Raw genomic sequence first — 11,042 nt, 5'->3', positions numbered from 1 at the left:
CTAGGAAGCCAACAACCCTTAGAAGTATTAGGTGAAGAGTGTCTCAGGATTTCCCTGTGTCAAGATAGTGAATTAATGTATCTTAAGACTCTATTTTTTTTTTTTTTTTGCGGTACACGGGCCTCTCACTGTTGTGGCCTCTCCCGTTGCAGAGCACAGGCTCCGGACGCGCAGGCTCAGCGGCCATGGCTCACGGGCCCAGGCGCTCCACGGCATGGGGGATCTTCCCGGACCGGGGCATGAATCCGTGTCCCCTGCATCGACAGGCGGACTCTCAACCACTGCGCCAACAGGGAGGCCCCTTTAAGACTCTTTGAAGTCTCCAAACATGGCGAGTTTGGAAGAGCTGGCTGAAAAGTGGTGTAACTAAGAACTAAGGGTCGGCTACATTTCAGTTGTCAAGAAGTCTTTTGTTTTTTTATAAGAGAAACTGAACCAGATTCTAGTCTTAGCCCTGATACCAGTGAGCAGTAATGACCTGAAAGTTATGTAATTTCTCTGAGACTTTGTTTTCTAATCTGTAGAATGGGTTTGGCCTAGTGGACATCAATGGTTATTTCCACAGTTATTAATCTATTAAATTGTCATATACTGTACTGTGTTGTTCTATACAACATTGGTACACAAAGTGAGAGCCTTATAGCTAGAAATGAAAAAAATATTAAGGGAACCTAAAATAATACTTACTTAGAAAATTTTTTTTTTCCAAAGCGCATTCTATAAGATTTCCACGTGCTTTTCTTTTTCTTAATTTCACATAATATATGCCTGAATCCCTTCATATATTAATGTATTTCTTCACTGGGTTTTAAATACTGTAAGTTCATACACTGTCTGTTTCAGAAATATTTACTTAGACATTAGTCCTTCTACCTTCAAGGTGAGAGTAGATTATCTACTTCTTGGCAAAGCAACAGTTCATTCAACCGAGTTAGTTAAAATAGCAGTGACAAAATGACTGACTTATTGATTATTTCTATTTCTCAACTAGTTATTTTTGTGTGTAAACATACAGTTTACTATTTTGTTAGAAATTATGCCAATTTTTGGAAGAAAACATCAATGTTATGAAGCCATAAAAACACCTTTGATGCTCTTGTAAAAGATGCACAATCTCTCTCTTGACATACTCTTTCTAATTTCTTGGTAGACAGAGCAGTTAAATTGGCTGAGAGCCGTATCCTCTTAGCCATTCTCTGTTTTAATCATCTCGCTTCTGAAAATACCATCCTCTTGGTACTATGAACAGAGACCCTGTTATAACAGTAAGATTGCCTCTTAGAGGGTCACACTCTGAAGGTAAAGTTCAAGGTTGCCAAGTGCTTAACAATATTAGTATTCACACCTCTTGACTGGAATCTTAAACTTAAAAAAATACTAATTTGTTTAGAGCAGTTTTAGGTTCATGACAAAATTGATAGGAAAAAAAGAGAGAGGTTTCCCATATACCCTCTGCCCCTACACATCCATAGCCTCATCTGTTAACAACATTCTCTACCAGAGTGGTATGTTTGTTATCACTGATGAGTCTATGTTGGGAGGTCATAATTATCCAAAGTCCATAGTTTACCTTACGGTTAACACTCCAGTTTCAAAAATGAACAGATGATGCAAAATGAAAATAAGTAAGGAAACACAAGCTTTAAATGATACATTAAACAAGATGAACTTTATTGATATTTATAGAACCTTCCATCCAAAAACAACAGAATACACTTTCTTCTCAAGTGCTCAGGGAACATTCTCCAGGATAGATCATATCTTGGGTCACAAATCAAGCACTGGTAAATTTAAGAAAATTGAAATCGTATCAAGTATCTTTTCCGACCATAATGCTATGAGACTAGATATCAGTTACAAGAAAATATCTGTAAGAAATACAAACACATGGAGGCTAAACAACACACTACTTAATAACCGAGAGGTCACTGAAGAAATCAAAAAGGAAATCAAAAAATTCCTAGAAACAAATGACAATGAAAACATAACAACCCAAAACGTAAGGGATGCAACAAAAGCAGTTCTAAGAGGGAAGTTTATAGCAATACAATCTTACCTTAAGAAACAAGAAACATCTCAAATAAACAACCTAACTTTACACTTAAAGCAATTAGAGAAAGAAGACAAAAAACCCCCAAAGTTAGCAGAAGGAAAGAAATCATAACGATCAGATCAGAAATAAATGAAAAAGAAATAAAGGAAATGATAGCAAAGATCAATAATATTAAAACCTGGTTCTTTGAGAAGATAAACAAAATTGATAAATCATTAGCCAGACTCATCAAGAAAAAAAAGGAGAATACTGAAATCAATAGAATTAGAAAAGAAAAAGAAGTAACAACTGACACTGTAGAAATACAAAGGATCATGAGAAATTACTACAAGCAACTGTATGCCAATAAAATGGACAACCTGGAAGAAATGGACAAATTCTTAGAAAAGCACAACCTTCTGAGACTGAACCAGGAAGAAACAGAAAATGTAAACAGACCACTCACAAGCACTGAAATTGAAACTGTGATTAAAAATCTTCCAACAAACAAAAGCCCAGGACCAGATGGCTTCACAGGTGAATTCTATCAAATATTTAGAGAAGAGCTAACACTTATCCTTCTCAAACTCTTCCAAAATATAGCAGAAGGAGGAACACTTCCGAACTCATTCTAAGAGGTCACCATCACCCTGATACTAAAACTAGAGAAAGATGTCCTTAAAGAAGAAAACTACAGACCAATATCACTGATGAATATAGATGCAGAAATCCTCAACAAAATACTAGCAAACAGAATCCAACAACAAATTAAAAGGAGAATACACCATTATCAAGTGGGGTTTATCCCAGGATTGCAAGGATTCCTCACTATATGCAAATCAATCAATGTGATATACCATGAAAAGAAATTGAAGGAGAAAAACCATATGATCATCTCAATAGATGCAGAAAAAGCTTTCAACAAAATTCAACACTCATTTATGATAAAAACCGTCCAGATAGTAGGCTTAGAGGGAACTTACTTCAACATAATAAAGGCTAAATATGACAAACCCACAGCAAACTTCGTTATCAATGGTGAAAAACTGAAAACTTTTCTTCTAAGATCAGGAACAAGACAAGGTTGCCCACTCTCACCACTATTATTCAACATAGCTTTGGAAGTTTAGCCACAGTGATCAGTGAAGAAAAATAAATAAAAGCAATCCAAGAAAAGAAGAAGTAAAACTGTCACTGTTTGTAAATGACATGATCCTATACATAGAGTATCCTAAAGATGCTACCAGAACACCACTAGAGCTAATCAATTAATCTGGTAAAGTAGCAGGATACAAAATTAATGCACAGAAATCTCTTGCATTCCTATACACTAATGACAAAAATCTGAAAGAGAAATTATGGAAACACTCCCATTTACAATTGAAACAAAAAGAATAAAATACCTAGGAATAAACCTACCTTTGGAGACTAAAGACCTTTATGCAGAAAACTATAAGACTCTGATGAAAGAAATTAAGGATGATACCAACAAATGGAGAGATATACCATGTTCTTGGATGGGAAGAATCAACATTGTGAAAATGACTATACTACCCAAAGCAATCTACAGAGTCAATGCAATCCCTATCAAACTACCAATGGCATTTTTCACAGAACTAGAGCAAAAAATTTCACAATTTGTATAGAAACACAAAAGACCCTGAATAGCCAAAGCAATCTTGAGAAAGAAAAATGGGGCTTGAAGAAACAGGCTCCCTGACTTCAGACTATACTACAAAGCTACAGTAATCAAGACAGTATGGTACTGGCACAAAGACAGAAATATAGATCAGTGGAACAGTATAGAAAGCCCAGAGATAAACCCACACACATATGGTCACCTTATTTTTGATAAAGGAGTCAAGAATATACAATGGAGAAAAGACAGCCTCTTCAATAAGTGGTGCTGGAAAAACTGGACAGCTACATGTAAAAGAATGAAATTAGAGCACTCCTTAACACCATACACAAAATAAACTCAAAATGGATTAAGGACCTAATTGTAAGGCCAGATACTATCAAACTCTTAGAGGAAAACATAGGCAGAACACTCTATGACATAAATCACGGCAAGATCCTTTTAGACCCACCACCTAGAGAAATGGAAATAAAACTAAAAATAAACAAATGGGACCTAATGAAACTTAAAAGCTAAGGAAACCATAAAAACATGGAAAGGCAGCCCTCAGAATGGGAGGAAATATTTGAAAACGAAGGAATTGACAAAGGATTAATCTCCAGCATTTACAAGAGCTTATGAAGGGCAATATCAAAAACACAAACAACCCAATCCAAGAATGGGCAGAAGACCTAAACAGACATTTCTACAAAGAAGATATACCGATTGCCAACAAACACATGGAAGGATCCTCAACATCACTAATCATTTGGGAAATGCAAATCAAAATTACAATGAGGTATCACCTCACACGGGTCAGAATGGCCATCATCAAAGAATCTACAAACAATAAATGCCTCAGAGGGTGTGGAGAAAAGGGAACCCTCCTGCACTGTTGGTGGGAATGTAAATTGGTACAGCCACTATGGAGAACAGTATAGAGGTTCCTTAAAAAACTAAAGATAGAATTACCTTGTGCCCCAGCAATCCCACTCCTGGGCATATACCCTGAGAAAACCGTAATTCAAAAAGAGTCATGTACCACAATGTTCATTGCAGGTCTATTTACAATAGCCAGGACATGGAAACTACCTAAGTGTCCATCGACAGATGAATGGGTAAAGAAGATGTGGCACATATATACAATGGAATATTACTCAGCTATAAAAAGAAATGAAATTAAGTTATTTGTAGTGAGGTGGATGGACCTAGAGACTGTCATACAGAGTGAAGTATGTCAGAAAGAGAAAAACAAATACCATATGCTAACACATATATATGAAATCCCCCCCCGCCAAAAAAAGGTTCTGAACAACCTTAGGGGCAGGACAGGTTAAAGACAGAGGTAGAGAATGGACTTGAGGACACGGGGAGGGGAAAGCGTAAGCTGGGATGAAGTGAGCGAGTGGCATTGACATATATACACTACCAAATGTAAAATAGATAGCTAGTGGGAAGCAGCCGCATAGCACAGGGAGAGCAGCTTGGTGCTTTGTGACCACCTAGAAGGGTAGATAGGGAGGGTGGGAGGGAGACGTAAGAGGGAAGAGATATGGGGATATATGTATACATATAGCTGATTCACTTTGTTATACAGCAGAAACTAACACAATATTGTAAAGCAATTATACTCCAGTAAAGATGTTAAAAAAAATGTGTCTATCCGTCCACAAGTGGATGACACTTCTGTTGTCTAGAGGGATTTTCTCTCTAACGTTTTCAGAATTACATAACTTAAAAATTCATTTTAAACCAGTAATGTGGTAGCAGTATTGTGACTGTAGAATGTAACTTCATTATGGACATTTCCTTTGAAGGTTAAATACAGTTGTGTGGTGTGTGTGTGTGTGTGTGTGTGTGTGTGTGTGTGTGTGTGTGTGTGTTTACGTGTTTACACAGGATCACCCAAAGTAAGCTAATGTGTAGTTTTATCATTACTCATGGGCTTGTAAGGTTTTAAACCCATTCTGTACAAACTGCAATACATCCCACATAGACTCAGAGAAGCTGTGCACAGGGGTCTGGTCAGCACTTTTACAGGTGAGCACAGTGGGGCTCAGCGTGGTTTAGTAGCTTGACCACAGTCACATGATCAGAAAGACGGAATGGGCTTCCCCACCTGGGTCTTGCAACATAGCACTGGGTTTACTGCCCTTCCTCATAAAGTTTTCCTCCCCAGGCCAAAGCAATTCCCTATATCCAAGCATATTTTCAATTTGTCTCGTCCCCCTTCACCTCCATATTGAAAGCACCAGCTACACCTGTAGACTCCATGGCCACAACATATGTGACAGATCCCTCTTGAAGTGTCCATCCTCATTACTAGTTGAAGGCATCTTCACATCCTGATGCACTCTTGCAAGTGATTTTTGACTGGGTATCCTGCTTCCTTCTATTCTCTGCTCCTTTAAACCTTTCTCCACAGGCAGGCTGAGTATTCTCTTCTCCTTCACACCTTTCTCCACAGGCAGCCAGGTGATTTTTATAATAGTCTTGAAGCCTTCCAAAAGCTTGTCTTCTCACCTACTATAAAATCCCCATGTGTGAAATATTGCAGATCCTCCATGGGTTAGCCTGCCTGGCTCTCAGACCTCTGTCCTCCACCCTCTCCCTCCCCTTCTTCACTTCTAACAGTGGGGCTTCTTTGTGCTCTTCAAGCAAGTCGAGATGCTTCCCTCCCTCAGGGTTTTTGTACGGGCTCTTACATTTTTCTGGAATGCTTTCTCTAATTCCGTAGAATTTCATATAGTGAGATTAAATTTTTAGATTGGCTCTAGCTTAATATTACCTCTTTCCGACAGCCCAATATAAAACAGCTTCTCAGACACTTTCTATCACATCACTCTACTGTGATTCTCAACATAGCTATTTTATAAGCTATCCTTATCACACATACATTCCTTTATTTTAAACGTCTATTTTCTGTTGATCTTCTTCATATCAGCATGTATGGTGGTGAGCAAGGCTTTGCTTATCTTATTCACCTCTGCTTTCTCAGTGCCTAGCAATATTTATGAATGAACACAGGGGTGATGCTAGGTCTAATTTTTCCTGTTTAATACATCATGCTTTCTCGTTATAATACAGCTTACTGAAATGACAGGCGTTCACCCCGTGGCGAGGAATGAGGACTCTGAAGGCAGATATACACGGCTCAAATCCAAGCTCGATTAGTCACTAGCAGGGGAACTTTAGACAAGTGAGTTTCTCAGAATCTCAGTGTCCTCCTCTGTAAAATAGAGAGAGCTAATAATAGTATCCACCTCATGGAGTTGTTGAGACAAACGTGTAAACATGGCAACAATGATAAAGTACAGAGAACCCTGCCAGCCACATAGTAAACCCTTATGTGTCAGCTGTTCTTACTGTAGGATGTGTATATATAATCTAGGTCATATAGTTTTGTTATATATAAAAAACAGGACATTTATATTCTTTTATTACTTATATATATCTACATTATAGACGTAATGTTAGCTATTTTTCTTATTCTATTATTTGATAGAGTAGCAAATAGAAAGTGTTACAAGATTTGTGAAATACCATAAAATAGATGCCAGCCAGCCACTCTTTTCTTAGCTGGCTCTGTTACAAGATTCAGATAGGTGCCGCCTGGTAGCCAGCCTTCCTTCCTTCCTTCCTTCCTTCCTTCTTTCCTTCCTCCCTCCCTCCTCACCCTCCCTTTGTCTCTCTATTTCAAATAGCTTTTATTTATTTATTGTAAGAACACTCAACATGAGGTCTACCCTCTTAACATTTATTGAAGTGCACAACACAGCACTGTTAACTATAGGCACGATGTTGTACAGCAGATGTCTAGAACTTAAAACTCTGTGTAACGGTTTTGATGAAGTTAACACCTCCGGTAGAACGTGCAGTTAGACAAACTTCCTAAAGGTGACAGCAGAGGTCTAAGGTTTGGAAAAAGCTCCAGGGTCCTTGCAGACACCCTGTATTATTTGAAGGGGGGAGAAAAGTTATCCCATGGGTCTGCTTTCGTATCTTAAAATTCCCTTTCATTATTATTGCTGGGAAGGGGTGTGTCATGGTATTTCGGGAAGCTTCCCTAATGCAAATATATCTGGGAGGCGGGAGCTTTCTGTTATTCATCAAAACCTCAGGCAAAATGAGAGCACTGGTGCATTAATAGGATGCAAGGAAGTGGAACTGGGGGTGGACGTGAGATAGCGGCGGGTAGCAGGAAGAAAAAGGCTTGGGTTTGGGCGCGTCCCAGAACGCCTTGATCTGCAGGGAGGGGCACAGCCAGGAAAAGCCAGAGCTGAACCCTCTCTAAATCACGGGGCCAAGCAGTTCCCTCTTGGCCGGGTCTAAGGTTTGAACACCTAGAAAAACGTCATTTATAAAGTTTAAATAACATGTAGATTCCACAGTGTTTATGTGTACATATCAGGTTCTCTGTATTTATTAGAGATCAGAGGAGTAATAAAATGGATGAAGGAGACCAGGAATATTGTCAAGGGTTCAGATAGTAGTGACTCTTTGCAATTAAATGTGAAGTACTTAGTATGCACCACTAGAGAGCGGTATTACCCCACAAAATGTTTACACCAAAAGGTTCCATCTTGTAAGCTAAGTGGACCGCCTACTACCACGCGTGTTTCCCGTTTGTAGCAGTGATTGGAATTATGCCTATAAGGAGCAATTATTCTTTATTTGCACTTTTTTCCATAAATGAAAAATACACCTTTTTCTGGGTTGTTGTTGCTAATAGTGGCTGCTTTAGGTATACTTCAGTTGTTGTCTGGGATTATTAGATGGGGGCCTAAATGTTGTATTGTCTGTGACTCTATGCATTTTATGATTCAAAATTATCAGCGAAAAAAACAACAACAACTAAGCAACATGTGAACTGATGTCTAAAACCCTCACGGCCAGAATATATCAACTGCTGCAAAATTGCAAGACAAAATAACATAAAACTGTTTGGTTCATAATTTACTCTTTTTGATTTGCAGTCTATGGCTTTTCCTAATAGCATAAAACAAAATGGTTACAAAATATCGTTCGTATGGTTTACGCATTTTATAACCATTTGTGTATAAAACAGCCCTCTGTAAGTGCATTTAGGGGTTGAAGAGTTTGCCAAGGTGATTATCAAATAAGATAATGTATGTAAACTATCTAGCTCAAGTTGTACACATAGCAGGGATCATAAAAAATGGAGGCTGCTGCTCCATTTATTAAGAGAAATAATAGATTAGGGAATAGGTACAACAGTCCTTTAATAGGTACAACAGGATCAGCCAAACAGTGAAATATCAGGCCGATGCTTTAGTGGAAACCACTATATCAGGGCAGGAAAAACAACAAAACATTCTATCTTCAAGAGACACTCCAGACCACAGTGTTCAGCAATGAACCGTTAACACCTCTTGAGAATAGCAAATCCATATTTTTCTATTTTGCTCGATTTGGATTAAATCTCCAGGGAAAACTTAAAAGAACACTTCTGGGGGCAGTTTTTGCTGGCATCTGCTGAGCGTCTGGTTTCTTGGACAGCTTCAAAGCAATAGAATATTTGGTAGCCATAGTGACATTGCAGCTTCAAGACACTATTGGACTGTATAGAGCATAAGAGGCAAAGATGAGTGGCCTTAATGGCTGGGATCATCCAATTTTCACCGTCTTCTCTTGTTTTAGACTTCTTCCTCCTCCTAGTAGGTATAGATGGGGCGAATTCCTTAAGTAAGGTCTCTTGTTTGGACTGCTTTAGACTCTAGCCATTCTTCAAGCTTTTTCCTCCCTCCCTCCCTCTCTTCTTTCCTTCCTTCCTTCACCTCCCTCTCTCCCTTCCTTTTTTCTTTCTGGGCATCCTAATGCCTTGTTTCTTATTGTATTCTCTTCATTTTAGATCCAAACATTAGAAGCAAATACTTTATTTAACCTATTTCCTGTTATGGAATGAATTGTATCCCCTCTTTCCATATACATGTTGAAGTCCTCAATCCCAGTAGTTCAGAATGTAACTCTATTTGGACAGGTCTTTAAAGAGGTATTTAAGGTTAAATGAGGTCATCAAGGTGGCCCTAATCTAATGACTGATGTCCTTATAAAAAGACATTAGGACACAGACACACAGAGGGGAGACCCTGTGAAGACACGGAGAAGACGGCCATCTATAAGCCAAGGAGAGAGGCCTCAGAAAAAAAAAAAAAAACCTGCTGACATCTTGATCTTGGACTTCCAGCCTCCAGAACTGTGGAACAATAATCTTCTGTGGTTTAAGTGGCCCAGTCTGTGGTACTTTGTTACAGCCGCCCTAGCAAATGAATACATCCCCTTAGAATATACATAAATAATGGAACACTTCAGGAATTTGTGCCTCATCCCTGCTCAGGAGCCGTGCTGATCTTCTCCATATCAGTCTAATTTTAGTATATGTGCTCCTGAAGATAGCACTCCCTGTAGATTCCTTAACCCCCAAATTTACCAAAGTTTTTTTTTTTTAAAACTGGGCTTTGCTGGAGTTAGGGTCTCACCCCTGCTGTGGCCACATCCCACCCATTGCTGCCCACTTAGCAGTTGCATGAGTGCGAGCCGACACCGAATCACAGTATTTCTGAGCAGTTTCAGGGCCCCTCTACTAGGTACAGCATGTTGATTCACTTTCAAATTTAACATCACCACATGTGCAAAAGCATCATCAAGAAACGGAACAAACTTAAAAATGTGCATGTGGGTGGGAAGGAATCGGGACCGTGACTAAAGGGAAAATATTGGTCAAAAACTTTCTCTTACTGTTGTGCTGGCAAAATGTTTCTCCCTCAATAGAATGACCACATGTCTATAGAGCTCATTAAAATTCCCCTGTTTGGGTGAAAATACTGAAATAAAATACTGCAGATGGCAGCATGACATTACACATGATGATTTTGGAGCAAAGCCACTGCATCATTGTCCCACTTTCCTTTTTTTTTTTTTTTTCCTAGTGGGTAAGTTACTGGAACCTTTTAAAAAATGATTATTTATGGTGAAAACTTGGATAGGCAATTATGCCTGTTTTTCAAGTTCACTTCCATGGCCTGTACGACAAAGTACCAATCAGCAACATCCCCTTGAAAAGACTCTAGGCAAATGCATTGTTATTCTAGCTACCCACCAGGAGAATCCCAAGTTTAGATTTCAACCTATTTTGAAATTCAACTTCAGAGATGTGCCCAACCTTCTTTGAAGTTCCTAAAGATAAGTTTACCAAATGTTAACAAAGAAATAATTGTTCTCAGAACTTATGGCAACAAAGTGATGAGACTGAGAGCTGCCTTTTAGACTGATGCACACATGCTACTCTGTAAGGGACATACAGACACAGTTCAATGTTCCCCCATTCAATTTTTTTTTTTTTTTTTTTCGGTACGCGGGCCTCCCACTGTT

The 11,042-nt window shown here is 38.7% G+C and overlaps 1 non-coding gene across 1 annotated transcript; it reads right to left on the bottom strand.

The window, feature by feature from the left end:
* Positions 1-9,963: 9,963 nt before the first annotated feature.
* Positions 9,964-10,070, bottom strand: LOC117312313 (U6 spliceosomal RNA). The gene has a single exon (XR_004526567.1). It is a non-coding gene; the product is annotated as a U6 spliceosomal RNA (small nuclear RNA).
* Between the last annotated feature and the right edge of the window lie 972 nt (positions 10,071-11,042).

Source organism: Tursiops truncatus, chromosome 4 (genome assembly GCF_011762595.2).
Source record: "Tursiops truncatus isolate mTurTru1 chromosome 4, mTurTru1.mat.Y, whole genome shotgun sequence".
Lineage (NCBI taxonomy): Eukaryota > Metazoa > Chordata > Mammalia > Artiodactyla > Delphinidae > Tursiops > Tursiops truncatus.
Note: the sequence above shows the minus strand (reverse complement) of the source record. Positions and strands in the feature narration are given on the sequence as shown.